At 36.1% G+C, this 14037-nt stretch overlaps 1 protein-coding gene and 1 non-coding gene across 3 annotated transcripts in view; one reads left to right on the forward strand and one right to left on the reverse strand.

Annotated features, from left to right (window-relative positions):
• The window catches only part of LOC150104027 (influenza virus NS1A-binding protein homolog), a 266485-nt gene that overhangs the window by 14703 nt on the left and 237745 nt on the right, over nt 1-14037 (forward strand). Inside the window, exon 1 of one of the 2 annotated variants that reach the window (XM_090397248.1) lies at nt 7245-7365. The exons of the other annotated variant lie outside the window; for it this stretch is intronic. The gene's annotated coding sequence lies outside the window, so the exon portion shown is untranslated. Of the gene's footprint in view, nt 1-7244; nt 7366-14037 lie in introns of those variants that run through there. 2 annotated transcript variants of the gene reach the window in all.
• On the reverse strand, nt 5413-5600 carry LOC150104028 (U2 spliceosomal RNA). The gene has a single exon (XR_016548740.1). It is a non-coding gene; the product is annotated as a U2 spliceosomal RNA (small nuclear RNA).

The raw sequence follows: 14037 nt of genomic DNA on the forward strand, positions 1-14037 counted from the left end.
AAAGGTATTGGAGGAGAGAGAGAGAGGCATGAAAATTAACCGGGTAAAGACCGAATATATGTCAACGGGGAGTGACAAGGATATGATCATACGACTCCAGGGTGAAAGGTTAACTTCAGGGAAGAAATTCAAGTACCTCGGGTCGGTCGTCGAGAGGAATGGTGACCTGGATGAGGAAATACAGCACCGAATAACATGCGGCTGGATGAACTGGAGGAAGATGAGTGGGGTCCTGTGCGACAAGAGAGAGAGTGAGTTGTAAGATGAAAGGAAAGCTGTATAAGATGTTAGTGAGGCCGGCGATGCTCCATGGCGCGGAGACGTGGCCGATAACAAAGGCACAGGAGGGGAAGATGGGGGTGGCAGAGATGCGGATGTTGAGATAGATGAGTGGTGTGACAGAGGGACGATCAAGGTGGGGCGTATCGGTAAGAAGGTACAAAGGTGAAAGCAGGCTGAGGTGGTTTGGTCATGTAGAGAGAAGGAGTGAGGAGTATGTTGGTACGAGTGGACCGTATGGAGGTGAAGGGAAGGAGGAAAAGAGGCAGGCCCAAACTCAGATGGAGGGATAAGGTGGCAGAGGATCTTGTGGAGAAAGGATGGAGTCGGGAAGATTAAAGACGGGAACGCCGACCCCGTTTAACACGGGATAAGGTATAGTGAAAGTAGAAGAAGAAGATTCGTTAAATGCAAAGATATTTCAGTTTTTACCAGTTATTTTTATGAAAATTGTGTGTAAAAAAACAAACCCTATTAAAAAGCATATTAAATCTATTAACGACGTTTACCGTAAACAACTTACAAAACTGAGTCCCCATCAAAATGTCAGTTTTAAAAAAGAAATATCTGTGCACTTGACGGTCGTTAACATGATAGCTATAATACATTTAAGCAGGAAGTGTAGCTAGGCTATCTTATCATTTATAAAGTAATGATAGTTAAAAGTTGTTTACTTCGTCTCGTGCTATTATGTTAGGATTGAGAAAGTGCTTGAATATCTACGAAAGGGTTGAAAGATAAACTATCACTAATGACTGTCCAATGATGCTTTGTTTACTCAAAAACGAGATTTTTATTTATTTATTGTTATTATCATTTGATTATTTTGTAGAACCCATCCTAGAAAGGTTAAAAACCTATAAAATGATAGAATCAACGTCACCCAGGAATCAGATAATATCTGAATGTAGAGTGAAATTCTATGAAATCAATAAGGAAGAGTTGACGCATTTAATATGTTGAATTTGTAGTTACACTGAATGCGATTGCTGCTCTTATGTTATTTTGAACTTCCGCCCGCGCACAAGCACACCTTTTCCGCTTTGCATGGTATTATTGTGAATTAAATATTTATTAGCAAAAACTTTCCCTGCAATGTTTTTATGTTCTTCTAAATGAGCCTGTTTTGGTACTAGAAGTTTCTTTAACTATGATAGCTCAATTACATAAGACAGAATTTTGTATCAGATATCCTGACCAGAGGGGTGTATTACTTTCCATTACTTTTCATCTTGATGCAATGAACTTCAAGATAATTGATATTTGAAAGCGATATCTTCTGAGTCGAGCTTAGGATGCATTTCAACCGTATGAATTTTGTACGCTTCGCACTTGGGCGTTTCACAGCTCAAAACAAATAAATTTTAAGGTCCCACTGAAAAATATGTTAATAAAATAAAATGTGGAATAGTTCTTTTGATTCATATGAAATCATCGTATGAAGATAAAAAGAGCATTACTATGAAAATTATGAAATACCTGAAGAGAGTGGGAATACCAAATTCTGTTCCAAAACAGGCTCATTTAAAAGTATACAGTGCATTAGCTGTGCTGCCAGCCCTACTTTATGGAAGTAAAATTTGGACAATAGAACAAAATAAAGAAATATAAACACATTTAGATAGAATATATTAAAAGAGGGCAGACTTATATTGGTTCAGACTGACTGAACCAATATAGATTAATGTGAATAAAGAAGCCTGGTCATTGTTTACTGCGACTGATTGATAGTTTCTGGAAATAATAAGCCATAATAGGCATAAGGCCTTGAAATGACTGGTGATTATTTATTTTGTCTATTGTCGTTTATTATATATTTTATATTTATGAAAGTATGCATAAATAATATCTGCACAGTTAACTTTATAATAGCTGAAATTCGTTTCTATCATAGCACAGCAAAGCGCATGTTTAAATAGTCTATATATTAATACCATTATATTTTTAGCAGACAAAAGACTGTTGCTCCATGAAAGGAGAGAACAGTGCAGTTCTCTCGTTGTTCATTAATTTCACCACACACACACACACACACACACACACACACACACACACACACACACACACACACACACACACACACACACACACACACACACACAGATCAATTCAAAAATTTCCGGACATAATTTATTTCGAAATATATACAAAAGCTATGCGCTTCGTAACCATGTGCCTGGGGAAGGAGTGTCCTAGGTTCGATTCCCATCGACGACGTGAGGATCTTTTTCAGATACAGCCAAGTTAGCCAGTCTTCGGTATGGACAGCAGGGTTTTCCCCCCCAGTTTATCTGAGAGTTTTCATCCCGCAAGCAAGCAAACCGGCCCCGTGAACACACACACACACACGGATACAGTCAGGAATACTTAAGAAAATCCCTCCAGCCATAGGTCTGAATTGTCAGCTATGCAGGTCCCCCACACGGATAAAAATAGGGAGGATTAGGTGGTGCCGGACCTTCCCGTAAAAGGGGCTCAAGGCCGTTGAATCACCATACGAAACGAAAATGAACAAAAGCTTATTGAGCTATATGAACATATAAACTTCGAAATATCATCCTCTTGACTCGATACAATGTTCCCAGAGTTTTCCCTAACTTTGAAAGTATCTTTCTTTGAAACCATTCAAAACGAATGTCTTTGAGTTTCTCTGCGCATTCTGTTTAATTTCATTTATGTCTTGAACCCTCGTCCTTTAAATACAGATTTTAGCTTAGAGAATTGGCGTAGCTTAGCTTACATAAGCTCAGATCTGGTGAATAAGGTGGGTAAAGTACGACTGCGATGTTCATTTGAAGCAGAAACTCGCAAGTCGGAAGAGCCGAACAAAACGAGCGTTGTTATTGGGACAAGAACCACGATCCACTTTGCTATTGCTTTTGGTATTTTGGGCAGATTTTTTTTTTCTTCTTTCAACCGATTCAAAATCTCTTTGTATAATGCACAATGAACTGTTCTGACCTTGTGGGATGAATTCCAAATGGACTACACCTCCAAAGTCAAAATGGATAATAATAATAATATTCAATATTATTTTGAGACATTTTATGAAGAATCTTTTTTTTTTTTTTTTTGGTCGAGAAAAGTTCCTTGTCATCCATTAAGATGACCGTGCCTTTGTTTTTATGTCTGTTTTTTGTTTTTTTTTTTCCCCAAGTGTAGCGCAAAACTTCATGCACACACACGTTGTTCATTAATTCCTAACAATGAGACACTTACAAATAAAAATTTTTAAAAAATTAAGAAAACTCTTGTTCATTTATTAAAGCACTGCGGGAGATATATATATATATATATATATATATATATGTATATATATATATATATATTTTTTTTTTTTTTTTTGTGAGTTCAACAAACTTCATCATTGGCCTGTAGAGTAAGATAGGCTGAGAGTCAGCAGATAGTAGGAGAGGAAATAAAGATAGAGTGCATAGTGGTAGGGTAGGTAAAAGAGGCCTCAGTTGACCTGTTTTAGCTGTTTTCCCCCCAGGGGCGCTTCTAAAACGGTCGTTGATTTTTCACTTAAAAAAAAAAGAAAAAATCCTAAAAAGGAAACATGTAACAAAACAAAGAGAGAATAAATTTGGAGAAGGAATGGAAAGGTAAACTTAGAGGTGGAGGAAGGATCTGGCCCGAGTGATGCAGCTCACAAGGAACTGCACCGCCTCGCTGTAAGCCTTCGCTGCTCGGGTTCTCAGGTCCTTCCCCACCTGTGGGAGCTAAAAACCAGTGAAGCTGAGTACAGAAATCCACAAGGTGGTTACTGTTCCTTTCTTTTGTTGTGGGCTGTTATGATTCTTTTGGCCACCTCACTTCCCTTGGCCATGTCTAGTTTGCAGAGAGCTATGTAGAACGCCGAAGCTGCCTCCTCATCTATATCCAGGGCTATCTCTACTTGCTCAGGGGTGATTTTGCTGATGTCATCAACGAAGAGGTCACCGAATTTTGCACTGACGATGTCGGGTCCATATTTTCCTGTGAGGAGGAGTTCAGGTTCTCCTACTTTATCTATTGCCTCTTTAAACTTTTCTGCTACCCCGGGCATACATCTCAGGAGATGTTTTAGAGTCTCCCCTGCTTTTGCATGAGGGACTTCTGGGTGTTCGTTTTCACATACTTTTGCTGTTTTGAGATTTGTCAGCTCTTCTTCCTGCGGACTTAATGGCCGTTTGGAAGTTTTGGTGTTCGTTTCCATCTCCACTTCAGCTTCTTCTACTGTATCTGAATTGGCGATGTCTATATTGGCAGTGGTAGCTCCGCTTTTGTCCGTGGGCGTTACCATGATGGTTTCAGCATTGTCAGTCTCTTCTGTTGGGATCGTATTGCTGGTTTCTGCAATTCTGGTAGGTTTCCCTCCCTTACGTGACCGTTTCGTTGTCTTAGACATGGCGGCATGATCAGGAGTGGCCTCGAGAGGCAGAAACTCTTCCTGTGTTGTGACCTTTTCATTACTTGGTTTTGTTGCTGGTGTGATTGCACCACCCATCCTCTCTGCGAGGGTTCTGGATGGGCAGGTGTCGACTCTGTGGTCAGTGACCCCACATTTCAAACAAGCTGCCTCACATTTTTCTTGGTTGTGGCCAATTTTTAGGCAGTTCTTGCATTTTATGCGAGGGCAGTCTGCCACAAGATGATTGAAGGCACCACATCTAAAGCATTGCTTTTTGACGCCTGGGTAATTTACCATTACCCGGGTAGATCCTATGAGGACAAAGTTAGGAACTTCGGTCCTCATTTCAAGAGAGATAGTTACCTCCCCTGACTTCCACTCAGGATTGTCGGCGTCATTGTGAACCTGGATTTCCCGTACAACTCCCCACTTAGAGAATATGCTATGAATTATATCGTTGTTCTCTGCATATTCTAGGGGAAATCGTGGTATCTTAAGGGTTCTCAGGATGCTCCCAACCATGAAGGGAGATACTTTTACTTTACCACAGTCAAACCCTTGGAGAAGCTTTTCTCTGGTCTCCATATTTTTGGTCACTACCTGGTATCTTCCTCCCCCATAAGGGGTAAATCCAAAAATGTTCTCTGCGCCGACGCAGTGTATGATGGCTTTCGCCATCGCCCTTGCCGGTATTGTGGCGTCAACCTCAATTCCGAGGGTACGCACACGCGGCAGAATGGAGGGCATGATCAGATGGGGGGAGCCTAACTATTCCCACCACCAAGTGTTTGATATTTCCCCAGTCCGGGGTTTACGAAGTTCTGTAAATTTCCGATTAAATATCGTGAAACCCGATAGGACTCGTACCGATATTAACGGTTAAGAACAGAATACTACACACTTGATCTAAGCCAAAAGGCCGAGGTGTGCGTGTAGAAAGTTTTTTACCTTGGGTATATATTATGTTAAAGATACCAAGCAATTTTATAAGCTAGGTTTTTAATCCTTTTTCCCAAGTAAGCAAACAGAAAATTATGAAAAAATTATGAAATATTATAAAAATTATAAATTAGGGATTTGTGACTTCTCGTGTGTGGAGTAGATTAAAAAATAAAATAAAACTTACGACCAAGACAACTAAGGCTACAGGAATCGAATATGATGGCTGTGAATGGGCATGTTTCCGGTTTCTGTTTATGACTTGAAAAAAAAAATTTTTATGACTTGAAAAAAAAAAAGCATCCTCTGTAGTTGGACTGTTTCCGATTTTGAATCATTACAGTGTTCTGTTCAAGGTTTTAATATGAAATTATTACTTTGTGAAGAATCATTCAGAACAAATCAACTGAAACTGAACGATGCTCATAAAGCAATGCAAATGATTGCACATGTATTTCAAATTAACATCCCCCCCCGCAGCTAGTGACAGAATGTTCTTTTGTTGAAGATCAGTTCAAATGATCCCGGCAGTACAGGATAAAGTTTCCTTTAAACTGAGGGGGAAATAAAGATGTAACGTAAATTCTGACTCCCATCTTCAGAAGGATATTACAATATTCTTCCGTCCCCGCTAATCTATATGCAAGTAGAATTTCCTATAACACACACTGACCTATTGCACTCATCCTAATGGTGAAAGAACAACTTTTTCATGTTGTTACTTCCCATGATCCAAGTTCTCCTTTCGAGCTTTTTTTCATGCGAGACAGATGGTACCACCAATCATGTTATATCATGATTGAGTAATTATACTAATGCCATTTCCAGGAAACAAAGTCGATTCGGTTGATGGAGTGGGGGTGGGGAGAAGGACAAGAGTGTCTAATTCTGCGTGGATCATGCAGTTCTCAAGTCACCTTCAATTCAGGTTCCTTTGCATAGATATCCTTTAAAATCTAAGCTCTGGTCCTGGTCCCTGCTTAAAACAAATTTATTCCTGTTTACTGAAGCTACTTTATTGATGGACCATCCATCTGCTTCCTTAATAATTATAGATGTTACTTTTTTATACCTTAGTTTACGTTCCCCCGAATGTGGCAAGTTCAGTCAGTTTGCAAGGCTGTTTAAGAAACACAGTTTTATTTTTAAAATATTTATGTATTTTTAAAACAGTCATTGGCATCAATATCACGATATGTTTTCTTGACAAACGCTTTCAAATGCAGTACCTGGCAAAATCAATAATTTAGTAATAATAATAATAATAGCAAACACTTAAAAAAAAGAAAACCTTTACTAATAAAATATTAATATAAAGGATACACTAAAAAATAAAATAAAATAAAACGGGGCGGTAGCAATCCAAACATGTTTATTATTTCTATTCCACAGCGTAACCTAGTAACCACGTGTTGCCTACCAATTGATTATCAAATGACGTGTCACTTTCTACGTTTTATCTCAAGGTCATCATGACATTGTGGCACCACCACCAGCATAAACAAGAGTTGTGGAAAGCAAGGGAACGAACGAAATCGAGGCAAGTGCAATAGGTTAACATCGACCAATGAACGTTTACAATGTAATCGTGCGTAATGTATGGCTTGTGGCGGCGCGCAGATAAAAACGGGACAACGTACAGTTGCTCGGGTTTACGTAAATGATCTAGCCACGTGTGCTAACTTTTAATTTACAGTCGAATTCAGACGGCCGTTACCAAAGGATAGAGCTGATTTCACACGAAAGTGTTGAAGGCAAGTGTTGTTTATTTGAAATCTTACAGTAATTATTATACGATTAGATTTGTGCGTATAATATTTTGAAAAAGAACCATCGCATTATATATTTATATTGGGAAAAATACACTCGTATTTCTTTAAACATATTGAAACAATTATATTTCAATTTGTTTTAATTTATTTTCATTTCTTTTGGTTTGCAGATTTTCAGTATTTTATTTTTATAGTATTTGTTGTAATATCAATGTTATTATTAACATAATTTTTCACATTTCTTATAACTTTAATTTAATGCATTATTAGTTTTCTCAATTATATTTTTGTTCGTATAATTTGGCCATTTACAATAACTATTTTGACTGAGCAATATAATTACGTACTCAATTTAATTACCTTCAAAAAAATGACATAATTTCCTCATTTGTTGTAAATTTCTGACGCTTAGCTAGTTCAGGTTCTGATATTAACTGTAATGTCGTATTTAGAGTCTGTAGACAGCAGTTTATTTCTAATCATATTGGCAAAATGCGAAAGAAAATTATCAGTCCCCCCCCCCTCGTTCGATGATTTTTATATCAATTTCTAAAATGAATTAAAATATTAAGTTTGCTTTTTAATTAAAGATGTAACAATATTCTGCAAATTGGGACTCCGAATAAGGTAAATTACATCGCGAATTAAATATGTTACCAGAAAGTAAGTCATCTCAATAATTGCTGTTTCTATTTGTGTGGAGGTTATGTTTAAGACAAATGAGAAGTAAGCGACCACTAACAAGGTGTTCGACATCAGTTTTTTAATGATGAAAACAGGACTGAATATATTTATTTCGCAATTCAATCCATGCGAATTGAACATGAGTTTGTTTCCTATTTGTCTAACATGTTACAGATAATTTAATTCAAAGAATGTTATGAAATAAATTCGTAGAAATGCTAAAGAACATTGAAAAAAAAAAATCCAGGATTGAATGATGAAACTCTTCCTATATTTATAACTTAGCAATAATTTGCAAAGAAAGTAGTAATTTTCAGGTGTATAGAGTCTGACTACGATTATGAAGGAAGAGGGGGTGGGTGGAAAGTCGAGATATTGCGTAGTTGCCAAGAAAAAAGTGAGGAAGAGTGCAAAAGGTTAATTCTGATAGTGAACAATGACGACGTTTGCTGTGGAAACGCTTTTCTATTGGCTCGAAATCAAAATAGCAAGTCTTGGAAGGCACATGTGCGGATAACGACTTAAGCTACTTCACATACTCAATTCTTTATTACTGAAGGAAATAATAGCCATGTGTTAGGTTTTTCTTTCGAAATCATATATTATATGAATACAGGCTTGATTCCGAAAAATAAACATCGACCCTGTCTTTTTTTTTTTTTTTTTCTTCAAAAACAATATTAGACTATATAAATGCTTTTCACCGTCGGTTCTCCAATCATTATGTATCATGTACTTATTTGTCTTGCGGCAGATTTTCAATAAACTTCGTCTGGTAATGTGCTGTATCACATGTCTAATTACGTGTGAAGGATGGTTCTGTGGTTTAGCCACGAAGGGATGTAATGTTTTTCAACAATCTGGAATAGTAGCAATTTTTATTATATTATATAAAAGAGTAGTAGATTTTATTGATAAGATATTTTCATATTGGGTTGTAATCATGACATGATACGGAAATTATTAATGGTAACGGGATGGAATTTCGCTTGGCTACCAAGTACATTATACCTGACAAGAAAGTCTCTATTTTTTGTCAATTCTGTTCTATTTTTAATTAAATAAACAAAATTATTTTGAAATGATAACGACAAATTAAGTGCCTCAAATGTTATTATTTACAAACACTTCATGGATTCAAAGACTGATCGAGGGAGATAAGCAATCTAATCGTAGTGGTACCGTACCTTAAAATGATTTAATGTCTATGCACTTCCTGCAGCACATTCTACTCATCAACGACTCTCAAGCAAAAAAAAAGAGTTAGTACTTACTCTCTTATGCGTGATATTTTCACGCAGTTTCCAAGATTGACTTATTTCTGTTATTTCCCCCAGTTAAAATATTCGTAATAATTTATGCTTCAGGTCCGCTCGGTTAGCCTAGTGGCTGTGCGCTTCGCAATGCCTTGGGAAGGAGTGTCCTAGGTTCGATTCCCGTCGCCGACGTGAGGAGCTTAAGGATCTTCCTCAGCCATAGCCAAGTTAGCCGGTCTTGGGCGTGGACAGTAGGGGTTTTTCCCCAGTTTATCCTGGGGTGTTTCATCCCTCAAAGCAGGCAAACCGGCCTTGAGAACTCAACACTAAGGACGTAGGGCTGACCACTTTATCCTTTGAACGGTTTGAGGTCCGATGGTTAATAAACCCTCGACACCGCAAGGTAAAAGGAAAATGAGATGAGATTTATGCTTCAGTCGTATCGTTTGTCATCATAGTAAATATTTCATAAGCCTGATATTGCTCTTATCTGGTTCTAAACCTTTTCCAAGGCTTCCTCATCTCTTGGAAATTCAACAGACCACAGTAGAAAGACCTCATCATCATCTTTACTTGTCAATCTTCTTCCTGCAGCAGTATTTCTTTATGATGTTTTTATCACAAATTGCATGTTTTTGCAGTATGTCATTTGAGCTTCAGTTCTCTATCCACCCTTATTCCCTCTCCCTCCTGTAATACAACATCGACAATGCGGTACACAACATCCCATTTCCGAATTCCAAAGTGTAAAACCTTAATTATTAATGTCGAATTGGTATAAATAAACACGTCTCTCCTTACTTGGACAGTCTATTTAAATCGTTTTGAAACATCAGTACATCAGGCGTTGTTCTTAGTAGTTTTGCAAAATTTTCATCATCTGCAAACATTGAATTTCCTTTGCAAACCACTCGTAATATCATTAACATCCAAGTATTGTAGCAGTGGTCCCATGACAGAACCTCGTAAGACTCCACTGCTCACTCTCCTCCTCAGAGGTACAGCTTCCTCTATGCACAACTGTTTGTCTATTAGAGCCAGTGTCCTAATGAATTATCCCAAAACTCATTTGTAACTTATGTATCAATCAATCTACCATGTAGCAGTCAAGTGACTTTGCAAATTCTAGAAATTTCAATATATAAATCACTCTTATCACCATTGTAGTCATCTTATTATGAAATATAACTAGATTACTGCAACAAGACCTCCCTTTAACGAACCAATTTCATCTCTTTATAGAATGTTTTCCTTGTCCACTCAACCTGTATCTTATTTCTAACTAGTCTCACCAAAACTTTAACACCACTCCAGAAATGCAAACAGGTCTGTAATTTAATACATTTGTTTTGCTTCCATCCTTATGCAATGGAACAGTTTTGCCTTCTATCCCCCACTGAGTGGAAAGAAGACAATGTTTAGTTTTATAAAAAATAAGCATATTCTGTAAATGAAACAAATATTTAAAAGAATCTAAGATATTTTACGCCTTCCTAAATTTTAATGTTGTGTATCCCAGTGGAAATGGCATTTACTTCTATATCACTAAGCCTCCCGAAGAAAAAGATCGTTAGAAATTCGATTCTAGTCGCTGACTCTTGAGACAATTGTTGCCTCACCTATGGAAACATGATCTCCACACCTAAAAAAAAATAGTATCATGTTTCCTCAGATTCTCATTACAAGTTTCCATGGATGGTATTACCCTGAAAGTTAATAAAGTAAATAAGTCCTGTTCAAAATATGCAGCTAAGTTGGTTCATTTATTTCTGATAGCCGTATTCACAAAAAAGAAAAAAAAGGGCAATGAAAAGGCTCAAAAAATATGAAGTTCCAAAAGAACTTCATAATTCGAGTTATTGAAATTAAATAATTATGTACTCAAGATTATTTCGATAGCTGGCATCTGGATTGTTTTGCTGACTTATTTTAATAAAAGTCTACACTTTAATATCACATTTTTTTATTTATTTCATTTCTTCAACCAAATCCATTAGAATTTTTGGACCTATCCTTACAACGGTTTCCTTAGCATGTTTTTATTGGATCTAGCGAGCTTTTGTGCACCTGAACATGTGTGTTTCACAGTATGGTAGTTAGCTATTGAATCTAGGCGAGTTCAGGAATAAGGAAACAACTTCTGTTAACATATTCAATATGCTAATGAAATACTGTTGGTGTACACTTGAAGTGGCTGGAAAAAACGTTTCATGTTTGATCTCTAGCCGGATTTCTGGACAGTCTTTTGTGGGTTGGATTCGATTCACACACACAAGGCTAGTTCTGACTCTCATTAATGAGAGTTAGAGTTCAATTATTTATGAGATTAGATTTAAATCTCATAAATTTTATTATATTTTTTAAAAGGAAATATGCTTATCTTAAGATTGCCAAACACATTTAAAAATCTCAAAAATAATGGATGAGTTGAAACCTAATTCAATTCCATAGCATTATTATTATGAACACTTCCATGAAGTCTTAGGAATTATGCTATAAACTTATTTCAAAGTATGTTAATATGGATTATCTAATTATTGAAATGAATGATAGAAATTAGTTCATTTAGCAATAATAACAATACAATTTTATTTACATTCGTCGTGAAAATTGTTACTTGCGATATGAGAAAATAGGAGGATGTCCAAAAACAAAGTACGTCATTTTATTAAAATATCGTTTTTAGGTATAACAGATAAAATAATCTCGTGACAGAATATTTTCTTCAACGCATGCTGAACTACCACAGAACAATGTTTAAATATATTAATTTGATTTTATATCGCTAACCTGCTTGAAGCTGGTCGAGTTCCGCCAGTTTCAGATTCAACGGATCTTAAATTAGACAATTTTCGGAATAGGTGATGTCCACAGATATTGTGAATTTCACCGGATGCTACACAAAAAAAAAAAAAAAAAAAAAAAACGAACGAATTTTTGTTAAGTGGAATGTAACAGTATATATTTTAATGGTTTTTCAATTCCTACTCAGATAAAATTCCATTTACGAACCCATACGTTCCTAGCGATGTAAGCAACCATTAAGGCTACTTTCTAGAGCAATGTCATGCACAGCAAGTTAAAGTTATACCATCCCTTTAATTCTGGCCTTATTATTTTCATGATTTGCAAACATAAGTTACGTGTTTGCTACAAATTTAGATATTAGCTTACTAATGTTCAGTGATGTATTCCACAGTAATTCGTTCCGATTACACAACTGCCAGTAAAGTGAGCATAACTATTACGTGTAATAAGCACTAGAACCGGATGTGAGAGAAGGGGGTGATGAGCTAAAACAGTTGTGCTGCAGCGTGAATATTCTTAGCAGTAAATATCGAGCCAAACAAGTAGGCGAGTAAGAAAAAAAGTTAGTGTTCTTTTTATGTCATCGCGATATCTGTGTTTATTTATTGAAGCTCACAGTATAGTAATATTAGTGATATTATATTTGTACAAAAGTGCTTTAGACGATATTATATTAATAAAAAATTAGAATAATAGTAATCCACTTAACTAGATTAAGTGGATTACTGTTTTGATTCTTAAAGTAGGGTTAATTATTTTCTAAAAATTATTAAATCTTTGATTTGCAGTTTTATATCCCATCTACTTCTACGCGCGCGCGCGCACACACTTTCTCCGAACTATTTTGAAATGAAATTCCTCGAGTTGTCTCCTAAAATCAAACTGATTATAAATTTACGCGTCTCCTTATAACAGACCAAATGGATCATATAAGGACGTGGTAGCAGCCACGCATAATGTGCAGCTGTTTCGATTCAGTCTTTCCACTGCTGCATTTCTTTCTCTCTCTGTTTCTAACGTTCGTGTTCCTGAATAGATATCAACTTCTTACACATGCTTTTCAAACAATTCAGCCTGTTATAAGAAAAGATGATAGTTCTGAGGTGAAGCCAGAATTATTTATGGAAGGGAAAAAAGAGAAGTCGAACTTTATTTTATTTGAATGATGATGTTGCATTATGTTTATTTGTAAATTATATAATTCCCCCGTCTTTTTTTTTTTTTTAATGTATTTTTGAAACTTTTAAGGATATTCTAGTTTTAAGGATATCCTTTCTCCCACTATGCTTTGTGTTTTGGGTTTTTCAAAGCTAAAGGACAAATATAATTTTTTTTTTTTTTTTTTTTTTTTTTTTTTTTTTTTTTTTTAGGCAAAATAAAAAGTTGTGGGCTGCCGAAAACCACTCTTTAGTAGGTCCAGTTCATAATACCAAGGCGTTTTGTAAGGGTGTGGGGAAGTTGGTGCAAAGACGTAACCTTTCTAGGCAACTATATTAACGTGCTTAAAAGGCTATGAGTGCCTTATCCTGTCCTTTGACCATGAAATGAAAAGTCAATAAAATCTGTTATTTATTCTATTAAGCTGTTCGTGTTATGATTTGCTCTTTTATCGATTTACTACAGTTGAAATAACATACGGAGAGAGAAGAGTATGTTAAATTTAGTAACCTACATTATACTAAATACAATCATTATCAAGTTAACAAGTAAACTTTACGTTTTCAAATGAGTACTGGTTTGTAATATTTATAGTCCATAATAATCTTACAAAATGATTATTCTGAAATTTAGTGTCTAACCACAGGTTGCAAATCATTTGCTTGAGAACGTTGAAAAAATTAAAAAAAAAATACTGGAAATTAAATTCTTCCAACCTGTTGTTAAACTCCGCGGAATTTATACTGGA

Source organism: Typopeltis vanoorti, chromosome 8 (genome assembly GCF_054136105.1).
Source record: "Typopeltis vanoorti isolate ZY-2024b chromosome 8, IOZ_Tvanoo_1.0, whole genome shotgun sequence".
NCBI classification, from domain to species: Eukaryota; Metazoa; Arthropoda; class Arachnida; order Uropygi; family Thelyphonidae; genus Typopeltis; species Typopeltis vanoorti.